This window comes from Engystomops pustulosus, chromosome 6 (genome assembly GCF_040894005.1).
Source record: "Engystomops pustulosus chromosome 6, aEngPut4.maternal, whole genome shotgun sequence".
Classification (NCBI taxonomy): domain Eukaryota; kingdom Metazoa; phylum Chordata; class Amphibia; order Anura; family Leptodactylidae; genus Engystomops; species Engystomops pustulosus.
Window position 1 is genome coordinate 1,194,170 of NC_092416.1, and position 25,017 is coordinate 1,219,186.

Below are 25,017 nucleotides of genomic sequence, written 5' to 3' on the forward strand. Positions count from 1 at the left end.
AAGAAGGTGAACTCCGGGGACCTGAGCGGGGAAGTAACACATGCAGGATATCGGGTGCAGGATCTTAGTGACTCCCCACACAGCGCATTATACACGGACAATGCACTTACATGCACCAGGAAGAAGAAGGTGAACTCCGGGGACCTGAGTGGGGAAGTTACACATGCAGGATATCGGGTGCAGGATCTTAGTGACTCCCCGCACAGCGCATTATACACGGACAATGCACTTACATGCACCAGGAAGAAGGTGAACTCCGGGGACCTGAGCGGGGAAGCGACACATGCAGGATATCGGGGGCAGGATCTTAGTGACTCCCCGCACAGCGCATTATACACGGACAATGCACTTACATGCACCAGGAAGAAGGTGAACTCCGGGGACCTGAGTGGGGAAGTTACACATGCAGGATATCGGGTGCAGGATCTTAGTGACTCCCCGCACAGCGCATTATACACGGACAATGCACTTACATGCACCAGGAAGAAGAAGGTGAACTCCAGGGACCTGAGCGGGGAAGCGACACATGCAGGATATCAGGCTCAGGATCTTAGTGACTCCCCGCACAGCACATTATACACGGACAATGCACTTACATGCAACAGGAAGAAGAAGGTGAACTCCGGGGACCTGAGCGGGGAAGCGACACATGCAGGATATCGGGCGCAGGATCTTAGTGACTCCCCGCACAGCGCATTATACACGGACAATGCACTTACATGCACCAGGAAGAAGGTGAACTCCGGGGACCTGAGTGGGGAAGTTACACATGCAGGATATTGGGTGCAGGATCTTAGTGACTCCCGGCACAGCGCATTATACACGGACAATGCACTTACATGCACCAGGAAGAAGGTGAACTCCGGGGACCTGAGCGGGGAAGTAACACATGCAGGATATCGGGTGCAGGATCTTAGTGACTCCCCGCACAGCGCATTATACATGGACAATGCACTTACATGCACCAGGAAGAAGAAGGACAACTCCGGGGACCTGAGCGGGGAAGTGACACATGCAGGATATCGGGTGCAGGATCTTAGTGACTCCCCACACAGCGCATTATACACAGACAATGCACTTACATGCACCAGGAAGAAGAAGGTGAACTCCGGGGACCTGATAGGGGAAGCGACACATGCAGGATATTGGGCGCAGGATCTTAGTGACTCCCCGCACAGCGCATTATACACAGACAATGCACTTACATGCACCAGGAAGAAGAAGGTGAACTCCGGGGACCTGAGCGGGGAAGCGACACATGCAGGATATCGGCCGCAGGATCTTAGTGACTCCCCGCACAGCACATTATACACAGACAATGCACTTACATGCACCAGGAAGAAGAAGGTGAACTCTAGGGACCTGAGCGGGGAAGCGACACATGCAGGATATTGGGCGCAGGATCTTAGTGACTCCCCGCACAGCGCATTATACACGAACAATGCACTTACATGCACCAGGAAGAAGAAGGTGAACTCCGGGGACCTGAGCGGGGAAGTGACACATGCAGGATATCGGGCGCAGGATCTTAGTGACTCCCCGCACAGCGCATTATACACAGACAATGCACTTACATGCACCAGGAAGAAGGTGAACTCCGGGGACCTGAGCGGGGAAGCGACACATGCAGGATATCGGGCGCAGGATCTTAGTGACTCCCCGCACAGCGCATTATACACGGACAATGCACTTACATGCACCAGGAAGAAGGTGAACTCCGGGGACCTGAGTGGGGAAGTTACACATGCAGGATATTGGGTGCAGGATCTTAGTGACTCCCGGCACAGCGCATTATACACGGACAATGCACTTACATGCACCAGGAAGAAGGTGAACTCCGGGGACCTGAGCGGGGAAGTAACACATGCAGGATATCGGGTGCAGGATCTTAGTGACTCCCCGCACAGCGCATTATACACGGACAATGCACTTACATGCACCAGGAAGAAGAAGGACAACTCCGGGGACCTGAGCGGGGAAGTGACACATGCAGGATATCGGGTGCAGGATCTTAGTGACTCCCCGCACAGCACATTATACATGGACAATGCACTTACATGCACCAGGAAGAAGAAGGTGAACTCCGGGGACCTGAGCGGGGAAGCCACACGTGCAGGATATTGGGCGGCGGATCTTAGTGACTCCCCGCACAGCTCATTATACACAGACAATGCACTTACATGCACCAGGAAGAAGAAGGTGAACTCCGGGGACCTGAGCGTGGAAGCGACACATGCAGGATATTGGGCGCAGGATCTTAGTGACTCCCCGCACAGCGCATTATACACAGACAATGCACTTACATGCACCAGGAAGAAGAAGGTGAACTCCGGGGACCTGAGCGGGGAAGCGACACATGCAGGATATCGGCCGCAGGATCTTAGTGACTCCCCGCACAGCACATTATACACAGACAATGCACTTACATGCACCAGGAAGAAGAAGGTGAACTCCGGGGACCTGAGCGGGGAAGCGACACATGCAGGATATCGGGGGCAGGATCTTAGTGACTCCCTGCACAGCGCATTATACACGGACAATGCACTTACATGCACCAGGAAGAAGAAGGTGAACTCCAGGGACCTGAGCGGGGAAGTGACACATGCAGGACATCGGGGGCAGGATCTTAGTGACTCCCCGCACAGCACATTATACACGGACAATGCACTTACATGCACCAGGAAGAAGAAGGTGAACTCTAGGGACCTGAGCGGGGAAGCGACACATGCAGGATATTGGGCGCAGGATCTTAGTGACTCCCCGCACAGCGCATTATACACGAACAATGCACTTACATGCACCAGGAAGAAGAAGGTGAACTCCGGGGACCTGAGCGGGGAAGTGACACATGCAGGATATCGGGCGCAGGATCTTAGTGACTCCCCGCACAGCGCATTATACACGGACAATGCACTTACATGCACCAGGAAGAAGAAGGTGAACTCCAGGGACCTGAGCGGGGAAGCGACACATGCAGGATATCAGGTGCAGGATCTTAGTGACTCCCCGCACAGCACATTATACACGGACAATGCACTTACATCCACCAGGAAGAAGAAGGTGAACTCCGGGGACCTGAGCGGGGAAGCGACACATGCAGGATATCAGGCGCAGGATCTTAGTGACTCCCCGCACAGCACATTATACACGGACAATGCACTTACATCCACCAGGAAGAAGAAGGTGAACTCCGGGGACCTGAGCGGGGAAGCGACACATGCAGGATATCAGGCGCAGGATCTTAGTGACTCCCCGCACAGCGCATTATACACGGACAATGCACTTACATGCACCAGGAAGAAGGTGAACTCCGGGGACCTGAGTGGGGAAGTTACACATGCAGGATATCGGGGGCAGGATCTTAGTGACTCCCCGCACAGCGCATTATACACGGACAATGCACTTACATGCACCAGGAAGAAGAAGGTGAACTCCGGGGACCTGAGCGGGGAAGCGACACATGCAGGATATCGGGTGCAGGATCTTAGTGACTCCCCGCACAGCGCATTATACACGGACAATGCACTTACATGCACCAGGAAGAAGGTGAACTCCAGGGACCTGAGCGGGGAAGCGACACATGCAGGATATCGGGGGCAGGATCTTAGTGACTCCCCGCACAGCACATTATACACGGACAATGCACTTACATGCACCAGGAAGAAGAAGGTGAACTCCAGGGACCTGAGCGGGGAAGCGACACATGCAGGATATCGGGCGCAGGATCTTAGTCACTGCCCGCACAGCGCATTATACACGGACAATGCACTTACATGCACCAGGAAGAAGAAGGTGAACTCCGGGGACCTGAGCGGGGAAGTGACACATGCAGGATATCGGGCGCAGGATCTTAGTGACTCCCCGCACAGCGCATTATACACAGACAATGCACTTACATGCACCAGGAAGAAGATGGTGAACTCCAGGGACCTGAGCGGGGAAGCGACACATGCAGGATATCAGGCGCAGGATCTTAGTGACTCCCCGCACAGCGCATTATACACGGACAATGCACTTACATGCACCAGGAAGAAGAAGGTGAACTCCGGGGACCTGAGCGGGGAAGTAACACATGCAGGATATCGGGTGCAGGATCTTAGTGACTCCCCACACAGCGCATTATACACGGACAATGCACTTACATGCACCAGGAAGAAGAAGGTGAACTCCGGGGACCTGATAGGGGAAGCGACACATGCAGGACATTGGGCGCAGGATCTTAGTGACTCCCCGCACAGCTCATTATACACAGACAATGCACTTACATGCACCAGGAAGAAGAAGGTGAACTCCGGGGACCTGATAGGGGAAGCGACACATGCAGGATATTGGGCGCAGGATCTTAGTGACTCCCCGCACAGCGCATTATACACGGACAATGCACTTACATGCACCGGGAAGAAGAAGGTGAACTCCAGGGACCTGAGCGGGGAAGTGACACATGCAGGATATCGGGCGCAGGATCTTAGTGACTCCCCGCACAGCGCATTATACACGGACAATGCACTTACATGCACCAGGAAGAAGGTGAACTCCGGGGACCTGAGTGGGGAAGTTACACATGCAGGATATCGGGTGCAGGATCTTAGTGACTCCCCGCACAGCACATTATACACGGACAATGCACTTACATGCACCAGGAAGAAGAAGGACAACTCCGGGGACCTGAGCGGGGAAGTGACACATGCAGGATATCGGGTGCAGGATCTTAGTGACTCCCCACACAGCGCATTATACACAGACAATGCACTTACATGCACCAGGAAGAAGGTGAACTCCGGGGACCTGAGCGGGGAAGTAACACATGCAGGATATCGGGTGCAGGATCTTAGTGACTCCCCGCACAGCGCATTATACATGGACAATGCACTTACATGCACCAGGAAGAAGAAGGACAACTCCGGGGACCTGAGCGGGGAAGTGACACATGCAGGATATCGGGTGCAGGATCTTAGTGACTCCCCACACAGCGCATTATACACAGACAATGCACTTACATGCACCAGGAAGAAGAAGGTGAACTCCGGGGACCTGATAGGGGAAGCGACACATGCAGGATATTGGGCGCAGGATCTTAGTGACTCCCCGCACAGCGCATTATACACAGACAATGCACTTACATGCACCAGGAAGAAGAAGGTGAACTCCGGGGACCTGAGCGGGGAAGCGACACATGCAGGATATCGGCCGCAGGATCTTAGTGACTCCCCGCACAGCACATTATACACAGACAATGCACTTACATGCACCAGGAAGAAGAAGGTGAACTCTAGGGACCTGAGCGGGGAAGCGACACATGCAGGATATTGGGCGCAGGATCTTAGTGACTCCCCGCACAGCGCATTATACACGAACAATGCACTTACATGCACCAGGAAGAAGAAGGTGAACTCCGGGGACCTGAGCGGGGAAGTGACACATGCAGGATATCGGGCGCAGGATCTTAGTGACTCCCCGCACAGCGCATTATACACAGACAATGCACTTACATGCACCAGGAAGAAGGTGAACTCCGGGGACCTGAGCGGGGAAGCGACACATGCAGGATATCGGGCGCAGGATCTTAGTGACTCCCCGCACAGCGCATTATACACGGACAATGCACTTACATGCACCAGGAAGAAGGTGAACTCCGGGGACCTGAGTGGGGAAGTTACACATGCAGGATATTGGGTGCAGGATCTTAGTGACTCCCGGCACAGCGCATTATACACGGACAATGCACTTACATGCACCAGGAAGAAGGTGAACTCCGGGGACCTGAGCGGGGAAGTAACACATGCAGGATATCGGGTGCAGGATCTTAGTGACTCCCCGCACAGCGCATTATACACGGACAATGCACTTACATGCACCAGGAAGAAGAAGGACAACTCCGGGGACCTGAGCGGGGAAGTGACACATGCAGGATATCGGGTGCAGGATCTTAGTGACTCCCCGCACAGCACATTATACATGGACAATGCACTTACATGCACCAGGAAGAAGAAGGTGAACTCCGGGGACCTGAGCGGGGAAGCCACACGTGCAGGATATTGGGCGGCGGATCTTAGTGACTCCCCGCACAGCTCATTATACACAGACAATGCACTTACATGCACCAGGAAGAAGAAGGTGAACTCCGGGGACCTGATAGGGGAAGCGACACATGCAGGATATTGGGCGCAGGATCTTAGTGACTCCCCGCACAGCGCATTATACACAGACAATGCACTTACATGCACCAGGAAGAAGAAGGTGAACTCCGGGGACCTGAGCGGGGAAGCGACACATGCAGGATATCGGCCGCAGGATCTTAGTGACTCCCCGCACAGCACATTATACACAGACAATGCACTTACATGCACCAGGAAGAAGAAGGTGAACTCCGGGGACCTGAGCGGGGAAGCGACACATGCAGGATATCGGGGGCAGGATCTTAGTGACTCCCTGCACAGCGCATTATACACGGACAATGCACTTACATGCACCAGGAAGAAGAAGGTGAACTCCAGGGACCTGAGCGGGGAAGCGACACATGCAGGATATCAGGTGCAGGATCTTAGTGACTCCCCGCACAGCACATTATACACGGACAATGCACTTACATCCACCAGGAAGAAGAAGGTGAACTCCGGGGACCTGAGCGGGGAAGTGACACATGCAGGACATCGGGGGCAGGATCTTAGTGACTCCCCGCACAGCACATTATACACGGACAATGCACTTACATGCACCAGGAAGAAGAAGGTGAACTCTAGGGACCTGAGCGGGGAAGCGACACATGCAGGATATTGGGCGCAGGAGCTTAGTGACTCCCCGCACAGCGCATTATACACGAACAATGCACTTACATGCACCAGGAAGAAGAAGGTGAACTCCGGGGACCTGAGCGGGGAAGTGACACATGCAGGATATCGGGCGCAGGATCTTAGTGACTCCCCGCACAGCGCATTATACACGGACAATGCACTTACATGCACCAGGAAGAAGAAGGTGAACTCCAGGGACCTGAGCGGGGAAGCGACACATGCAGGATATCAGGTGCAGGATCTTAGTGACTCCCCGCACAGCACATTATACACGGACAATGCACTTACATCCACCAGGAAGAAGAAGGTGAACTCCGGGGACCTGAGCGGGGAAGCGACACATGCAGGATATCAGGCGCAGGATCTTAGTGACTCCCCGCACAGCGCATTATACACGGACAATGCACTTACATGCACCAGGAAGAAGGTGAACTCCGGGGACCTGAGTGGGGAAGTTACACATGCAGGATATCGGGTGCAGGATCTTAGTGACTCCCCGCACAGCACATTATACACGGACAATGCACTTACATGCACCAGGAAGAAGAAGGTGAACTCCGGGGACCTGAGCGGGGAAGCGACACATGCAGGATATCGGGTGCAGGATCTTAGTGACTCCCCGCACAGCGCATTATACACGGACAATGCACTTACATGCACCAGGAAGAAGGTGAACTCCAGGGACCTGAGCGGGGAAGCGACACATGCAGGATATCGGGGGCAGGATCTTAGTGACTCCCCGCACAGCACATTATACACGGACAATGCACTTACATGCACCAGGAAGAAGAAGGTGAACTCCAGGGACCTGAGCGGGGAAGCGACACATGCAGGATATCGGGCGCAGGATCTTAGTCACTGCCCGCACAGCGCATTATACACGGACAATGCACTTACATGCACCAGGAAGAAGAAGGTGAACTCCGGGGACCTGAGCGGGGAAGTGACACATGCAGGATATCGGGCGCAGGATCTTAGTGACTCCCCGCACAGCGCATTATATACGGACAATGCACTTACATGCACCAGGAAGAAGAAGGTGAACTCCAGGGACCTGAGCGGGGAAGTGACACATGCAGGATATCGGGGGCAGGATCTTAGTGACTCCCTGCACAGCACATTATACACGGACAATGCACTTACATGCACCAGGAAGAAGAAGGTGAACTCCAGGGACCTGAGCGGGGAAGCGACACATGCAGGATATCGGGCGCAGGATCTTAGTGACTCCCCGCACAGCGCATTATACACAGACAATGCACTTACATGCACCAGGAAGAAGATGGTGAACTCCAGGGACCTGAGCGGGGAAGCGACACATGCAGGATATCAGGCGCAGGATCTTAGTGACTCCCCGCACAGCGCATTATACACGGACAATGCACTTACATGCACCAGGAAGAAGAAGGTGAACTCCGGGGACCTGAGCGGGGAAGTAACACATGCAGGATATCGGGTGCAGGATCTTAGTGACTCCCCACACAGCGCATTATACACGGACAATGCACTTACATGCACCAGGAAGAAGAAGGTGAACTCCGGGGACCTGATAGGGGAAGCGACACATGCAGGACATTGGGCGCAGGATCTTAGTGACTCCCCGCACAGCTCATTATACACAGACAATGCACTTACATGCACCAGGAAGAAGAAGGTGAACTCCGGGGACCTGATAGGGGAAGCGACACATGCAGGATATTGGGCGCAGGATCTTAGTGACTCCCCGCACAGCTCATTATACACAGACAATGCACTTACATGCACCAGGAAGAAGAAGGTGAACTCCGGGGACCTGATAGGGGAAGCGACACATGCAGGATATTGGGCGCAGGATCTTAGTGACTCCCCGCACAGCACATTATACACGGACAATGCACTTACATGCACCGGGAAGAAGAAGGTGAACTCCAGGGACCTGAGCGGGGAAGTGACACATGCAGGATATCGGGCGCAGGATCTTAGTGACTCCCCGCACAGCGCATTATACACGGACAATGCACTTACATGCACCAGGAAGAAGGTGAACTCCGGGGACCTGAGTGGGGAAGTTACACATGCAGGATATCGGGTGCAGGATCTTAGTGACTCCCCGCACAGCACATTATACACGGACAATGCACTTACATGCACCAGGAAGAAGAAGGTGAACTCCGGGGACCTGAGCGGGGAAGTGACACATGCAGGATATCGGGCGCAGGATCTTAGTGACTCCCCGCACAGCTCATTATACACAGACAATGCACTTACATGCACCAGGAAGAAGAAGGTGAACTCCGGGGACCTGATAGGGGAAGCGACACATGCAGGATATTGGGCGCAGGATCTTAGTGACTCCCCGCACAGCGCATTATACACGGACAATGCACTTACATGCACCAGGAAGAAGAAGGTGAACTCCAGGGACCTGAGCGGGGAAGTGACACATGCAGGACATCGGGGGCAGGATCTTAGTGACTCCCCGCACAGCACATTATACACGGACAATGCACTTACATGCACTAGGAAGATGAAGGTGAACTCTAGGGACCTGAGCGGGGAAGCGACACATGCAGGATATTGGGCGCAGGATCTTAGTGACTCCCCGCACAGCGCATTATACACGGACAATGCACTTACATGCACCAGGAAGAAGGTGAACTCCGGGGACCTGAGTGGGGAAGTTACACATGCAGGATATCGGGGGCAGGATCTTAGTGACTCCCCGCACAGCGCATTATACACGGACAATGCACTTACATGCACCAGGAAGAAGAAGGTGAACTCCGGGGACCTGAGCGGGGAAGCGACACATGCAGGATATCGGGTGCAGGATCTTAGTGACTCCCCGCACAGCGCATTATACACAGACAATGCACTTACATGCACCAGGAAGAAGAAGGTGAACTCCGGGGACCTGATAGGGGAAGCGACACATGCAGGATATTGGGCGCAGGATCTTAGTGACTCCCCGCACAGCTCATTATACACAGACAATGCACTTACATGCACCAGGAAGAAGAAGGTGAACTCCGGGGACCTGATAGGGGAAGCGACACATGCAGGATATTGGGCGCAGGATCTTAGTGACTCCCCGCACAGCGCATTATACACGGACAATGCACTTACATGCACCGGGAAGAAGAAGGTGAACTCCAGGGACCTGAGCGGGGAAGTGACACATGCAGGATATCGGGCGCAGGATCTTAGTGACTCCCCGCACAGCGCATTATACACGGACAATGCACTTACATGCACCAGGAAGAAGGTGAACTCCGGGGACCTGAGTGGGGAAGTTACACATGCAGGATATCGGGTGCAGGATCTTAGTGACTCCCCGCACAGCACATTATACACGGACAATGCACTTACATGCACCAGGAAGAAGAAGGTGAACTCCGGGGACCTGAGCGGGGAAGTGACACATGCAGGATATCGGGCGCAGGATCTTAGTGACTCCCCGCACAGCTCATTATACACGGACAATGCACTTACATGCACCAGGAAGAAGAAGGTGAACTCCAGGGACCTGATAGGGGAAGCGACACATGCAGGATATTGGGCGCAGGATCTTAGTGACTCCCCGCACAGCGCATTATACACAGACAATGCACTTACATGCACCAGGAAGAAGAAGGTGAACTCCGGGGACCTGATAGGGGAAGCGACACATGCAGGATATTGGGCGCAGGATCTTAGTGACTCCCCGCACAGCGCATTATACACGGACAATGCACTTACATGCACCAGGAAGAAGAAGGTGAACTCCGGGGACCTGAGCGGGGAAGTGACACATGCAGGATATCGGGGGCAGGATCTTAGTGACTCCCCGCACAGCGCATTATACACGGACAATGCACTTACATGCACCAGGAAGAAGGTGAACTCCGGGGACCTGAGTGGGGAAGTTACACATGCAGGATATCGGGTGCAGGATCTTAGTGACTCCCCGCACAGCGCATTATACACGGACAATGCACTTACATGCACCAGGAAGAAGAAGGTGAACTCCAGGGACCTGAGCGGGGAAGCGACACATGCAGGATATCAGGCGCAGGATCTTAGTGACTCCCCGCACAGCGCATTATACACGGACAATGCACTTACATGCACCAGAAAGGAGAAGGTGAACTCTGGGGACCTGAGCGGGGAAGTGACACATGCAGGATATCAGGTGCAGGATCTTAGTGACTCCCCGCACAGCACATTATACACAGACAATGCACTTACATCCACCAGGAAGAAGAAGGTGAACTCCGGGGACCTGAGCGGGGAAGCGACACATGCAGGATATCGGGTGCAGGATCTTAGTGACTCCCCGCACAGCACATTATACATGCACAATGCACTTACATGCAACAGGAAGAAGAAGGTGAACTCCGGGGACCTGAGCGGGGAAGCGACACATGCAGGATATCAGGCGCAGGATCTTAGTGACTCCCCGCACAGCGCATTATACACGGACAATGCACTTACATGCACCAGGAAGAAGGTGAACTCCGGGGACCTGAGTGGGGAAGTTACACATGCAGGATATCGGGTGCAGGATCTTAGTGACTCCCCACACAGCGCATTATACATGGACAATGCACTTACATGCACCAGGAAGAAGAAGGTGAACTCCAGGGACCTGAGCGGGGAAGCGACACATGCAGGATATCGGGCGCAGGATCTTAGTCACTGCCCGCACAGCGCATTATACACGGACAATGCACTTACATGCACCAGGAAGAAGAAGGTGAACTCCGGGGACCTGAGCGGGGAAGTGACACATGCAGGATATCGGGCGCAGGATCTTAGTGACTCCCCGCACAGCGCATTATACACAGACAATGCACTTACATGCACCAGGAAGAAGATGGTGAACTCCAGGGACCTGAGCGGGGAAGGGACACATGCAGGATATCGGGCGCAGGATCTTAGTGACTCCCCGCACAGCGCATTATACACAGACAATGCACTTACATGCACCAGGAAGAAGGTGAACTCCGGGGACCTGAGCGGGGAAGCGACACATGCAGAATATCAGGCGCAGGATCTTAGTGACTCCCCGCACAGCGCATTACACACGGACAATGCACTTACATGCACCAGGAAGAAGAAGGTGAACTCCAGGGACCTGAGCGGGGAAGCGACACATGCAGAATATCAGGCGCAGGATCTTAGTGACTCCCCGCACAGCGCATTATACACGGACAATGCACTTACATGCACCAGGAAGAAGAAGGTGAACTCCGGGGACCTGATAGGGGAAGCGACACATGCAGGATATTGGGCGCAGGATCTTAGTGACTCCCCGCACAGCTCATTATACACAGACAATGCACTTACATGCACCAGGAAGAAGAAGGTGAACTCCGGGGACCTGATAGGGGAAGCGACACATGCAGGATATTGGGCGCAGGATCTTAGTGACTCCCCGCACAGCGCATTATACACGGACAATGCACTTACATGCACCAGGAAGAAGAAGGTGAACTCCAGGGACCTGAGCGGGGAAGTGACACATGCTGGACATCGGGGGCAGGATCTTAGTGACTCCCCGCACAGCACATTATACACGGACAATGCACTTACATGCACCAGGAAGAAGAAGGTGAACTCTAGGGACCTGAGCGGGGAAGCGACACATGCAGGATATTGGGCGCAGGATCTTAGTGACTCCCCGCACAGGGCATTATACAGGGACAATGCACTTACATGCACCAGGAAGAAGAAGGTGAACTCCGGGGACCTGAGCGGGGAAGCGACACATGCAGGATATTGGGCGCAGGATCTTAGTGACTCCCCGCACAGCTCATTATACACAGACAATGCACTTACATGCACCAGGAAGAAGAAGGTGAACTCCGGGGACCTGAGCGGGGAAGTGACACATGCAGGATATCAGGCGCAGGATCTTAGTGACTCCCCGCACAGCGCATTATACACGGACAATGCACTTACATGCACCAGGAAGAAGAAGGTGAACTCCAGGGACCTGAGCGGGGAAGTGACACATGCAGGACATCGGGGGCAGGATCTTAGTGACTCCTCGCACAGCGCATTATACACGGATAATGCACTTACATGCACCAGGAAGAAGAAGGTGAACTCCGGGGACCTGAGCGGGGAAGCCACACATGCAGGATATTGGGCGGCGGATCTTAGTGACTCCCCGCACAGCTCATTATACACAGACAATGCACTTACATGCACCAGGAAGAAGAAGGTGAACTCCGGGGACCTGATAGGGGAAGCGACACATGCAGGATATTGGGCGCAGGATCTTAGTGACTCCCCGCACAGCGCATTATACACGGACAATGCACTTACATGCACCAGGAAGAAGAAGGTGAACTCCAGGGACCTGAGCGGGGAAGTGACACATGCAGGACATCGGGGGCAGGATCTTAGTGACTCCCCGCACAGCACATTATACACGGACAATGCACTTACATGCACCTGGAAGAAGAAGGTGAACTCTAGGGACCTGAGCGGGGAAGCGACACATGCAGGATATTGGGCGCAGGATCTTAGTGACTCCCCGCACAGCGCATTATACACGAACAATGCACTTACATGCACCAGGAAGAAGAAGGTGAACTCCTGGGACCTGAGCGGGGAAGTGACACATGCAGGATATCGGGTGCACGATCTTAGTGACTCCCCGCACAGCGCATTATACATGGACAATGCACTTACATGCACCAGGAAGAAGAAGGTGACCTCCGGGGACCTGAGCGGGGAAGTGACACATGCAGGATATCGGGGGCAGGATCTTAGTGTCTCCCCGCACAGCGCATTATACACAGACAATGCACTTACATGCACCAGGAAGAAGGTGAACTCCGGGGACCTGAGTGGGGAAGTTACACATGCAGGATATCGGGTGCAGGATCTTAGTGACTCCCCGCACAGCGCATTATACACGGACAATGCACTTACATGCACCAGGAAGAAGAAGGTGAACTCCAGGGACCTGAGCGGGGAAGCGACACATGCAGGATATCAGGTGCAGGATCTTAGTGACTCCCCGCACAGCACATTATACACGGACAATGCACTTACATGCACCAGGAAGAAGGTGAACTCCGGGGACCTGAGTGGGGAAGTTACACATGCAGGATATCGGGTGCAGGATCTTAGTGACTCCCCGCACAGCGCATTATACACGGACAATGCACTTACATGCACCAGGAAGAAGATGGTGAACTCCAGTGACCTGAGCGGGGAAGCGACACATGCAGGATATCAGGCGCAGGATCTTAGTGACTCCCCGCACAGCGCATTATACACAGACAATGCACTTACATGCACCAGGAAGAAGGTGAACTCCGGGGACCTGAGCGGGGAAGCGACACATGCAGGATATCGGGTGCAGGATCTTAGTGACTCCCCGCACAGCACATTATACACGGACAATGCACTTACATGCACCAGGAAGAAGAAGGTGAACTCCGGGGACCTGAGCGGGGAAGTGACACATGCAGGATATCGGGCGAAGGATCTTAGTGACTCCCCGCACAGCGCATTATACACAGACAATGCACTTACTTGCACCAGGAAGAAGATGGTGAACTCCAGGGACCTGAGCGGGGAAGCGACACATGCAGGATATCAGGCGCAGGATCTTAGTGACTCCCCGCACAGCGCATTATACACGGACAATGCACTTACATGCACCAGGAAGAAGAAGGTGAACTCCGGGGACCTGAGCGGGGAAGTAACACATGCAGGATATCGGGTGCAGGATCTTAGTGACTCCCCACACAGCGCATTATACACGGACAATGCACTTACATGCACCAGGAAGAAGAAGGTGAACTCCGGGGACCTGATAGGGGAAGCGACACATGCAGGATATTGGGCGCAGGATCTTAGTGACTCCCCGCACAGCTCATTATACACAGACAATGCACTTACATGCACCAGGAAGAAGAAGGTGAACTCCAGGGACCTGAGCGGGGAAGTGACACATGCAGGATATCGGGTGCAGGATCTTAGTGACTCCTCGCACAGCACATTATACACAGACAATGCACTTACATGCACCAGGAAGAAGAAGGTGAACTCCAGGGACCTGAGCGGGGAAGTGACACATGCAGGATATCGGGTGCAGGATCTTAGTGACTCCCCGCACAGCGCATTATACACGGACAATGCGCTTACATGCACCAGGAAGAAGAATGTGAACTCCAGGGACCTGAGCGGGGAAGTGACACATGCAGGATATCGGGCGCAGGATCTTAGTGACTCCCCGCACAGCGCATTATACACGGACAATGCACTTACATGCACCAGGAAGAAGAAGGTGAACTCCTGGGACCTGAGCGGGGAAGCGACACATGCAGGATATCGGGCGCAGGATCTTAGTGACTCCCCGCACAGCGCATTATACACGGACAATGCACTTACATGCACCAGGAAGAAGAAGGTGAACTCCGGGGACCTGAGCGGGGAAGTGACACATGCAGGATATCGGGCGCAGGATCTTAGTGACTCCCCGCACAGCGCATTATACACAGACAATGCACTTACATGCACCAGGAAGAAGATGGTGAACTCCAGGGACCTGAGCGGGGAAGCGACACATGCAGGATATCAGGCGCAGGATCTTAGTGACTCCCCGCACAGCGCATTATACACGGACAATGCACTTACATGCACCAGGAAGAAGAAGGTGAACTCCGGGGACCTGAGCGGGGAAGTAACACATGCAGGATATCGGGTGCAGGATCTTAGTGACTCCCCACACAGCGCATTATACACGGACAATGCACTTACATGTACCAGGAAGAAGAAGGTGAACTCCGGGGACCTGATAGGGGAAGCGACACATGCAGGATATTGGGCGCAGGATCTTAGTGACTCCCCGCACAGCTCATTATACACGGACAATGCACTTACATGCACCAGGAAGAAGAAGGTGAACTCCAGGGACCTGAGCGGGGAAGTGACACATGCAGGATATCGGGTGCAGGATCTTAGTGACTCCCCGCACAGCACATTATACACGGACAATGCACTTACATGCACCAGGAAGAAGAAGGTGAACTCCAGGGACCTGAGCGGGGAAGTGACACATGCAGGATATTGGGCGCAGGATCTTAGTGACTCCCCGCACAGCGCATTATACACGGACAATGCACTTACATGCACCAGGAAGAAGAAGGTGAACTCTGGGGACCTGAGCGGGGAAGCGACACATGCAGGATATTGGGCGCAGGATCTTAGTGACTCCCTGCACAGCGCATTATACACGGACAATGCACTTACATGCACCAGGAAGAAGAAGGTGAACTCCTGGGACCTGAGCGGGGAAGCGACAAATGCAGGATATCAGGCGCAGGATCTCAGTGACTCCCCGCACAGCGCATTATACACGGACAATGCACTTACATGCACCAGGAAGAAGGTGAACTCCGGGGACCTGAGCGGGGAAGTGACACATGCAGGATATCGGGGGCAGGATCTTAGTGACTCCCCGCACAGCGCATTATACACAGACAATGCACTTACATGCACCAGGAAGAAGGTGAACTCCGGGGACCTGAGTGGGGAAGTTACACATGCAGGATATCGGGTGCAGGATCTTAGTGACTCCCCACACAGCGCATTATACACGGACAATGCACTTACATGCACCAGGAAGAAGAAGGTGAACTCCGGGGACCTGAGCGGGGGAAGCGACACTTGCAGGATATCGGGCGCACGATCTTAGTGACTCCCTGCACAGCGCATTATACACGGACAATGCACTTACATGCACCAGGAAGAAGAAGGTGAACTCCAGGGACCTGAGCGGGGAAGCGACACATGCAGGATATCAGGCTCAGGATCTTAGTGACTCCCCGCACAGCTCAGTATACATGCACAATGCACTTACATGCAACAGGAAGAAGAAGGTGAACTCCGGGGACCTGAGCGGGGAAGCGACACATGCAGGATATCGGGCGCAGGATCTTAGTGACTCCCGGCACAGCGCATTATACACGGACAATGCACTTACATGTACCAGGAAGAAGAAGGTGAACTCCGGGGACCTGAGCGGGGAAGCGACACATGCAGGATATCAGGCTCAGGATCTTAGTGACTCCCCGCACAGCTCAGTATACATGCACAATGCACTTACATGCAACAGGAAGAAGAAGGTGAACTCCGGGGACCTGAGCGGGGAAGCGACACATGCAGGATATCGGGCGCAGGATCTTAGTGACTCCCCGCACAGCGCATTATACACGGACAATGCACTTACATGCACCAGGAAGAAGAAGGTGAACTCCGGGGACCTGATAGGGGAAGCGACACATGCAGGATATTGGGCGCAGGATCTTAGTGACTCCCCGCACAGCGCATTATACACGGACAATGCACTTACATGCACCAGGAAGAAGAAGGTGAACTCCGGGGACCTGAGCGGGGAAGTGACACATGCAGGATATCGGGCGCAGGATCTTAGTGACTCCCCGCACAGCACATTATACACGGACAATGCACTTACATGCACCAGGAAGAAGGTGAACTCCGGGGACCTGAGTGGGGAAGTTACACATGCAGGATATCGGGTGCAGGATCTTAGTGACTCCCCGCACAGCACATTATACACGGACAATGCACTTACATGCACCAGGAAGAAGAAGGTGAACTCCAGAGACCTGAGCGGGGAAGCGGCACATGCAGGATATCGGGCGCAGGATCTTAGTGACTCCCCGCACAGCACATTATACACGGACAATGCACTTACATGCACCAGGAAGAAGAAGGTGAACTCCGGGGACCTGAGCGGGGAAGTGACACATGCAGGATATCGGGTGCAGGATCTTAGTGACTCCCCGCACAGCGCATTATACACAGACAATGCACTTACATGCACCAGGAAGAAGGTGAACTCCGGGGACCTGAGTGGGGAAGTTACACATGCAGGATATCGGGTGCAGGATCTTAGTGACTCCCCACACAGCGCATTATACACGGACAATGCACTTACATGCACCAGGAAGAAGAAGGTGAACTCCGGGGACCTGAGCGGGGGAAGCGACACTTGCAGGATATCGGGCGCACGATCTTAGTGACTCCCTGCACAGCGCATTATACACGGACAATGCACTTACATGCACCAGGAAGAAGAAGGTGAACTCCAGGGACCTGAGCGGGGAAGCGACACATGCAGGATATCAGGCTCAGGATCTTAGTGACTCCCCGCACAGCTCAGTATACATGCACAATGCACTTACATGCAACAGGAAGAAGAAGGTGAACTCCGGGGACCTGAGCGGGGAAGCGACACATGCAGGATATCGGGCGCAGGATCTTAGTGACTCCCGGCACAGCGCATTATACACAGACAATGCACTTACATGCACCAGGAAGAAGAAGGTGAACTCCGGGGACCTGAGCGGGGAAGTGACACATGCAGGATATCGGGCGCAGGATCTTAGTGACTCCCCGCACAGCACATTATACACGGACAATGCACTTACATGCACCAGGAAGAAGGTGAACTCCGGGGACCTGAGTGGGGAAGTTACACATGCAGGATATCGGGTGCAGGATCTTAGTGACTCCCCGCACAGCACATTATACACGGACAATGCACTTACATGCACCAGGAAGAAGAAGGTGAACTCCAGAGACCTGAGCGGGGAAGCGACACATGCAGGATATCGGGCGCAGGATCTTAGTGACTCCCCGCACAGCACATTATACACGGACAATGCACTTACATGCACCAGGAAGAAGAAGGTGAACTCCGGGGACCTGAGCGGGGAAGTGACACATGCAGGATATCGGGTGCAGGATCTTAGTGACTCCCCGCACAGCGCATTATACACGGACAATGCACTTACATGCACCAGGAAGAAGAAGGTGAACTCCGGGGACCTGAGCGGGGAAGTAACACATGCAGGATATCGGGTGCAGGATCTTAGTGACTCCCCACACAGCGCATTATACACGGACAATGCACTTACATGCACCAGGAAGAGAAGGTGAACTCCAGGGACCTGAGCGGGGAAGCGACACATGCAGGATATCAGACGCTGGATCTTAGTGACTCCCCCCACAGCACATTATACATGGACAATGCACTTACATGCACCAGGAAGAAGAAGGTGAACTCCGGGGACCTGAGCGGGGAAGCGACACATGCAGGATATCGGGTGCAGGATCTTAGTGACTCGCCGCACAGCGCATTATACACGGACAATGCACTTACATGCACCAGGAAGAAGAAGGTGAACTCCAGGGACCTGAGCGGGGAAGCGACACATGCAGGATATCGGGTGCAGGATCTTAGTGACTCCCCGCATAGCGCATTATACACGGACAATGCACTTACATGCACCAGGAAGAAGAAGGTGAACTCCGGGGACCTGAGCGGGGAAGTAACACATGCAGGATATCGGGTGCAGGATCTTAGTGACTCCCCACACAGCGCATTATACACGGACAATGCACTTACATGCACCAGGAAGAGAAGGTGAACTCCAGGGACCTGAGCGGGGAAGCGACACATGCAGGATATCAGACGCTGGATCTTAGTGACTCCCCCCACAGCACATTATACATGGACAATGCACTTACATGCACCAGGAAGAAGAAGGTGAACTCCGGGGACCTGAGCGGGGAAGCGACACATGCAGGATATCGGGTGCAGGATCTTAGTGACTCGCCGCACAGCGCATTATACACGGACAATGCACTTACATGCACCAGGAAGAAGAAGGTGAACTCCAGGGACCTGAGCGGGGAAGCGACACATGCAGGATATCGGGTGCAGGATCTTAGTGACTCCCCGCACAGCGCATTATACACAGACAATGCACTTACATGCACCAGGAAGAAGGTGAACTCCGGGGACCTGAGTGGGGAAGTTACACATGCAGGATATCGGGGGCAGGATCTTAGTGACTCCCCGCACAGCACATTATACACGGACAATGCACTTACATGCACCAGGAAGAAGGTGAACTCCGGGGACCTGAGTGGGGAAGTTACACATGCAGGATATCGGGTGCAGGATCTTAGTGACCCCCCGCACAGCGCATTATACACGGACAATGCACTTACATGCACCAGGAAGAAGGTGAACTCCAGGGACCTGAGCGGGGAAGCGACACATGCAGGATATCAGGCTCAGGATCTTAGTGACTCCCCGCACAGCACATTATACACGGACAATGCACTTACATGCACCAGGAAGAAGAAGGTGAACTCCGGGGACCTGAGCGGGGAAGTGACACATGCAGGATATCGGGTGCAGGATCCTAGTGACTCCCCGCACAGCGCATTATACATGGACAATGCACTTACATGCAACAGGAAGAAGAAGGTGAACTCCGGGGACCTGAGCGGGGAAGCGACACATGCAGGATATCGGGCGCAGGATCTTAGTGACTCCCGGCACAGCGCATTATACACAGACAATGCACTTACATGCACCAGGAAGAAGAAGGTGAACTCCGGGGACCTGAGCGGGGAAGTGACACATGCAGGATATCGGGCGCAGGATCTTAGTGACTCCCCGCACAGCGCATTATACACGGACAATGCACTTACATGCACCAGGAAGAAGAAGGTGAACTCCAGGGACCTGAGCGGGGAAGTGACACATGCAGGATATCGGGCGCAGGATCTTAGTGACTCCCCGCACAGCGCATTATACACGGACAATGCACTTACATGCACCAGGAAGAAGAAGGTGAACTCCAGGGACCTGAGCGGGGAAGTGACACATGCAGGATATCGGGCGCAGGATCTTAGTGACTCCCCGCACAGCGCATTATACACGGACAATGCACTTACATGCACCAGGAAGAAGGTGAACTCCGGGGACCTGAGTGGGGAAGTTACACATGCAGGATATCGGGTGCAGGATCTTAGTGACTCCCGGCACAGCGCATTATACACGGACAATGCACTTACATGCACCAGGAAGAAGAAGGTGAACTCCGGGGACCTGAGCGGGGAAGTGACACATGCAGGATATCGGGTGCAGGATCTTAGTGACTCCCCGCACAGCGCATTATACACGGACAATGCACTTACATGCACCAGGAAGAAGAAGGTGAACTCCAGGGACCTGAGCGGGGAAGCGACACATGCAGGATATCGGGCGCACAATCTTAGTGACTCCCCGCACAGCACATTATACACGGACAATGCACTTACATGCACCAGGAAGAAGAAGGTGAACTCCGGGGACCTGAGCGGGGAAGCCACACATGCAGGATATTGGGCGGCGGATCTTAGTGACTCCCCGCACAGCACATTATACACGGACAATGCACTTACATGCAACAGGAAGAAGGTGAACTCCGGGGACCTGAGCGGGGTAGCGACACATGCAGGATATCGGGTGCAGGATCTTAGTGACTCCCCGCACAGCGCATTATACACGGACAATGCACTTACATGCACCAGGAAGAAGAAGGTGAACTCCAGGGACTTGAGCGGGGAAGTGACACATGCAGGATATCTGGGGCACGATCTTAGTGACTCCCCGCACAGCGCATTATACACGGACAATGCACTTACATGCACCAGGAAGAAGAAGGTGAACTCCAGGGACCTGAGCGGGGAAGTGACACATGCAGGATATCAGGTGCAGGATCTTAGTGACTCCCCGCACAGTGCATTATACACGGACAATGCACTTACATGCACCAGGAAGAAGAAGCTGAACTCCAGGGACCTGAGCGGGGAAGCGACACATGCAGGATATCGGGTGCAGGATCTTAGTGACTCCCCGCACAGCGCATTATACACGGACAATGCACTTACATGCACCAGGAAGGAGAAGGTGAACTCCAGGGACTTGAGCGGGGAAGTGACACATGCAGGATATCAGGCGCACGATCTTAGTGACTCCCCGCACAGCGCATTATACACGGACAATGCACTTACATGCACCAGGAAGAAGAAGGTGAACTCCGGGGACCTGAGCGGGGAAGTGACACATGCAGGATATCGGGTGCAGGATCTTAGTGACTCCCCGCACAGCGCATTATACACGGACAATGCACTTACATGCACCAGGAAGAAGGTGAACTCCGGGGACCTGAGTGGGGAAGTTACACATGCAGGATATCGGGCGCAGGATCTTAGTGACTCCCCGCACAGCGCATTATACACAGACAATGCACTTACATGCACCAGGAAGAATAAGGTGAACTCCGGGGACCTGAGCGGGGAAGCGACACATGCAGGATATCAGGGCTCGATCTTAGTGACTCTCCGCACAGCACATTATACACGGACAATGCACTTACATGCACCAGGAAGAAGAAGGTGAACTCCAGGGACTTGAGCGGGGAAGTGACACATGCAGGATATCAGGCGCACGATCTTAGTGACTCCCCGCACAGCGCATTATACACGGACAATGCACTTACATGCACCAGGAAGAAGAAGGTGAACTCCGGGGACCTGAGCGGGGAAGTGACACATGCAGGATATCGGGTGCACGATCTTAGTGACTCCCCGCACAGCGCATTATACACGGACAATGCACTTACATGCACCAGGAAGAAGAAGGTGAACTCCAGGGACCTGAGTGGGGAAGTGACACATGCAGGATATCGGGTGCAGGATCTTAGTGACTCCCCGCACAGCACATTATACACGGACAATGCACTTACATGCACCAGGAAGAAGAAGGTGAACTCCGGGGACCTGATAGGGGAAGCGACACATGCAGGATATTGGGCGCAGGATCTTAGTGACTCCCCGCACAGCGCATTATACACGGACAATGCACTTACATGCACCGGGAAGAAGAAGGTGAACTCCAGGGACCTGAGCGGGGAAGTGACACATGCAGGATATCGGGCGCAGGATCTTAGTGACTCCCCGCACAGCGCATTATACACGGACAATGCACTTACATGCACCAGGAAGAAGGTGAACTCCGGGGACCTGAGTGGGGAAGTTACACATGCAGGATATCGGGTGCAGGATCTTAGTGACTCCCCGCACAGCACATTATACACGGACAATGCACTTACATGCACCAGGAAGAAGAAGGACAACTCCGGGGACCTGAGCGGGGAAGTGACACATGCAGGATATCGGGTGCAGGATCTTAGTGACTCCCCACACAGCGCATTATACACAGACAATGCACTTACATGCACCAGGAAGAAGGTGAACTCCGGGGACCTGAGCGGGGAAGTAACACATGCAGGATATCGGGTGCAGGATCTTAGTGACTCCCCGCACAGCGCATTATACATGGACAATGCACTTACATGCACCAGGAAGAAGAAGGACAACTCCGGGGACCTGAGCGGGGAAGTGACACATGCAGGATATCGGGTGCAGGATCTTAGTGACTCCCCACACAGCGCATTATACACAGACAATGCACTTACATGCACCAGGAAGAAGAAGGTGAACTCCGGGGACCTGAGCGGGGAAGCGACACATGCAGGATATCGGCCGCAGGATCTTAGTGACTCCCCGCACAGCACATTATACACAGACAATGCACTTACATGCACCAGGAAGAAGAAGGTGAACTCTAGGGACCTGAGCGGGGAAGCGACACATGCAGGATATTGGGCGCAGGATCTTAGTGACTCCCCGCACAGCGCATTATACACGAACAATGCACTTACATGCACCAGGAAGAAGAAGGTGAACTCCGGGGACCTGAGCGGGGAAGTGACACATGCAGGATATCGGGCGCAGGATCTTAGTGACTCCCCGCACAGCGCATTATACACAGACAATGCACTTACATGCACCAGGAAGAAGGTGAACTCCGGGGACCTGAGCGGGGAAGCGACACATGCAGGATATCGGGCGCAGGATCTTAGTGACTCCCCGCACAGCGCATTATACACGGACAATGCACTTACATGCACCAGGAAGAAGGTGAACTCCGGGGACCTGAGTGGGGAAGTTACACATGCAGGATATTGGGTGCAGGATCTTAGTGACTCCCGGCACAGCGCATTATACACGGACAATGCACTTACATGCACCAGGAAGAAGGTGAACTCCGGGGACCTGAGCGGGGAAGTAACACATGCAGGATATCGGGTGCAGGATCTTAGTGACTCCCCGCACAGCGCATTATACACGGACAATGCACTTACATGCACCAGGAAGAAGAAGGACAACTCCGGGGACCTGAGCGGGGAAGTGACACATGCAGGATATCGGGTGCAGGATCTTAGTGACTCCCCGCACAGCACATTATACATGGACAATGCACTTACATGCACCAGGAAGAAGAAGGTGAACTCCGGGGACCTGAGCGGGGAAGCCACACGTGCAGGATATTGGGCGGCGGATCTTAGTGACTCCCCGCACAGCTCATTATACACAGACAATGCACTTACATGCACCAGGAAGAAGAAGGTGAACTCCGGGGACCTGATAGGGGAAGCGACACATGCAGGATATTGGGCGCAGGATCTTAGTGACTCCCCGCACAGCGCATTATACACAGACAATGCACTTACATGCACCAGGAAGAAGAAGGTGAACTCCGGGGACCTGAGCGGGGAAGCGACACATGCAGGATATCGGCCGCAGGATCTTAGTGACTCCCCGCACAGCACATTATACACAGACAATGCACTTACATGCACCAGGAAGAAGAAGGTGAACTCCGGGGACCTGAGCGGGGAAGCGACACATGCAGGATATCGGGGGCAGGATCTTAGTGACTCCCTGCACAGCGCATTATACACGGACAATGCACTTACATGCACCAGGAAGAAGAAGGTGAACTCCAGGGACCTGAGCGGGGAAGTGACACATGCAGGACATCGGGGGCAGGATCTTAGTGACTCCCCGCACAGCACATTATACACGGACAATGCACTTACATGCACCAGGAAGAAGAAGGTGAACTCTAGGGACCTGAGCGGGGAAGCGACACATGCAGGATATTGGGCGCAGGATCTTAGTGACTCCCCGCACAGCGCATTATACACGAACAATGCACTTACATGCACCAGGAAGAAGAAGGTGAACTCCGGGGACCTGAGCGGGGAAGTGACACATGCAGGATATCGGGCGCAGGATCTTAGTGACTCCCCGCACAGCGCATTATACACGGACAATGCACTTACATGCACCAGGAAGAAGAAGGTGAACTCCAGGGACCTGAGCGGGGAAGCGACACATGCAGGATATCAGGTGCAGGATCTTAGTGACTCCCCGCACAGCACATTATACACGGACAATGCACTTACATCCACCAGGAAGAAGAAGGTGAACTCCGGGGACCTGAGCGGGGAAGCGACACATGCAGGAT

At 53.9% G+C, this 25,017-nt stretch overlaps 1 protein-coding gene across 1 annotated transcript in view; it reads right to left on the reverse strand.

The window, feature by feature from the left end:
* LOC140065248 (cell adhesion molecule CEACAM1-like) overlaps nucleotides 1–25,017 on the reverse strand; it is a 196,729-nt gene that overhangs the window by 61,356 nt on the left and 110,356 nt on the right. The window lies entirely within an intron of this gene.